Consider the following 3012-nt stretch of genomic DNA (forward strand, 5'->3'; position numbering starts at 1 on the left):
CTTCCAAACTCCCACAGTCCCTACACATTACCTTGTGAAGCTCTCTGGAAAGTGAAGTATAGTAAATGCCCTCCCCTATATATATAATGTTTATTTCAAAGCCCACCCAAGACTATCTGGATTCCTCAGTGCTCTAGGATTCTGGGACAACATCTTCCACTGCATCAACACTGTGAGACATCTTGTGGGGTGCCTTTCCAGCTCATGATGACAGTCTTCTGAGACTGGGATTAGTGACCCTGTATTCCCAGGTATACCTGACTGAACCAGCTTGACTGATTCAAGCTGGACCAATTAGGGTCTCTTACCTGGGAATTTTATAATAGAACAGAAGGTCTTCAGTTTTCATCTCTGCATAGGGCTGGACTTGAAACATGTACATTCAGAGCTGACAGGCAGCCAGTACATGAAGAGAGAGAAATTGGGTCTACAGAGAAAGAAGTATATTAAGATACCTTTAGCTTCAAATAATAGAAATCTGGAATCAAAAGGTTTTATACTTGCCTGAGTGTGTCTGTAAGGTTCTCTGTTGACTGTCCCTGTTTCTCTAGTCTATGCTGATGGGTTTCTGTGCTAATACCCACTGTGTGGCACATGTCCAGGATAGATGTACTTGGAGGGCCCCTCTGGGCCTCCTACTCCATAGTTCCCCGATGAGGGGATTCCAGCTCCAGCTTGACCATTCCTTCTCAACTGCTGCCTCCTGTTGCAAGGGTCTCCCCCAGCCAGCAGCTTCTTGGGTAGGGTCTGGTGAAACAGTCCAAGTTCAGCCACCTCTTCTCATGTGTGGTAGATCCAGGGGGAATACTTATTTCCTTGTCATACCATATTACTTTCCTCTCTTGGTCCCTTCATATAGCTTGCTGTCTTCAGTTTTCTTTTCTTTTGTTCATATTTGCCCCTCCTTTGTTCAAAGGGGGAAACTGGCTAGCATGCTGCCTCAGCAAATGGCCAACTAAGGCATGGAATGGAGGTCTCCCCTCCCTATGTACTTCTCTCCAGTCTTTACAAGAGCCTCCCTTCTCATTTGTTTTCCCTGGAGAGATAGCACCTTCTGCCCCTCTCCTACTGGGAAGAGAAAATCCCTTCTCATCATGAGGTAATTCTGCACTCCCCGCAAAGCAAATCACCAAGTGCCCTTCACTCCTCCTCACTTCTACAGAGACCTGGAAGGGTGGGGTGGTTGGAGTAGGGAGGAGGCTGGTAATGTCTAGCTTGTTTCTGCCTAGTCTCTTGGGGAGTTGCCTGGCTCCAATTACTGGCAATTTTCTTAAGGGTGTAGGTTAGTTTTCACTTCTTTGTTCTCACCTGTGGGCCCTAATCACCAATTCTGGGACAACTGGGAAAAATCTCACACAATATCCTATTAGAGCAACAATAGTAATGACCACCTCTAGTATTTCTTGAGCATTTGCTCTGTATCAGGTAATGTACATTTTATAATAACTGTCTTATTTATGTGTCACATTAATCCTATGAGGTAGGTCCTATTATTTCCCCCATTTTGTAGGTGAGGAAACTGAGGCTTGTAGACTATAAGCCACTTGGAACTGGTATTCAAGCCCAGGCTGTAGGGTTAAGTAGTCTACTCCCTCTTTTGTATACACAGGGGAAGCATGCTTGCCCATCATTTTGTAAGGATATATTCCTTGAAGTAGAACTCTTGTCACAGAGTATGCACACTTTTCCCAAAATGCTCTCTAGAATGATAGAACCAGATCATATTTTCCCTGATACCTTTGCCAGTAAGGTGTATTGCAGTTTGTTTTATATCATACAATATTGTTTTTCCAATATGCTATAAAGAATAGAATTTCACTGTTGTTTTAATTAACATTTTTAAAAAATCCCTGGTGAGGTTGAACATTTTATGTTCATTTGTCATTTGTGCTTATTCTTTCCTCTAAACCATTTTATTATTTTATTTTATTTTTTTGGCTGCACCACGTGGCTTGTGGGACCTTACTTCTTATTATTTAGTGAACTTTGTCTTCTAATCTTTGTCTTCTAACTTTGGTCCATTTTTTATGATTGACTTACGACAAGTATGTATATATAAAAGAATATTTGATGTCACATACCTCTTTTTTAAAAAAAAATTTATTTTGACTGCACTGAATCTTAGTTGCAGCACGTGGGGTCTTTAGTGTGGCATGCAGGATCTTTTAGTTGTGGCATGCAGGCTCATAGTTGCAGCATGCGGGATTCTTAGTTGCAGCATGCATGTGGGATCTAGTTCCCCGACCAGGGATTGAACCTGGGCCCCCTGCATTTGGAGTGCAGAGTCTTACCCACTGGACCACCAGGGAAGTCCCTGATGTCACATATCTTAAGGATATTTCTTCCCAAGTTGTTGTCAAAGGATAAATTTTTTATTGTGGGAAAGTATAAAATTCATCATTTTAACCATTTTTAAGTGTACAATTGAATGGCATTAAGTATATTCACAATGTCAGGCAATCATTACCACTATCTATTTCCAAAACATTTTTTATCATCCCTAATAGAAACTGTGTACCTGGGAATTCCCTGGCAGTCCAGTGGTTAGGACTCAGTGCTTTCACTGCCGAGGGCGCAAGTTCAATCCCTGATCAGGGAATTAAGATCCAGCAAGCTGGGACTTCCCTGGTGGCACAATGCTTAAGAATCCACCTGCCAATGCAGGGGACACGGGTTCGAGCCCTGGTCCGGGAAGATCCCACATGCCGTGGAGCAACTAAGCCTGTGCTCTAGAGTCTGTGCTCTAGAGCCCGTGAGCCACAACTGCTGAGCCCACATGCTACAACTACTGAAGCCCACGTGCCTAGAGCCCGTGCTTGCAACAAGAGAAGCCACCGCAATAAGAAGCCTGTGCACCACAAGGAAGAGTAGTCCCCGCTCACCACAACTAGAGAAAGCCCCTGCACAGCAATGAAGACCCAACACAGCCAAAAATAAATAAATAAATTAATTAAAAAAAAAAAAGATCAAGCAAGCCTCACAGGCGTGGATAAAAACAAACAAACAACAAAA

The 3012-nt window shown here is 43.1% G+C and overlaps 1 non-coding gene across 1 annotated transcript; it reads right to left on the reverse strand.

Moving 5' to 3' along the window:
* Positions 1 to 2236: 2236 nt before the first annotated feature.
* On the reverse strand, positions 2237 to 2309 carry TRNAW-CCA (transfer RNA tryptophan (anticodon CCA)). Its single transcript has one exon. It is a non-coding gene; the product is annotated as a tRNA-Trp (tRNA).
* Positions 2310 to 3012: the final 703 nt, after the last annotated feature.

The sequence above is a fragment of the Balaenoptera acutorostrata genome, chromosome 2 (assembly GCF_949987535.1).
Source record: "Balaenoptera acutorostrata chromosome 2, mBalAcu1.1, whole genome shotgun sequence".
Taxonomy (NCBI): Eukaryota; Metazoa; Chordata; class Mammalia; order Artiodactyla; family Balaenopteridae; genus Balaenoptera; species Balaenoptera acutorostrata.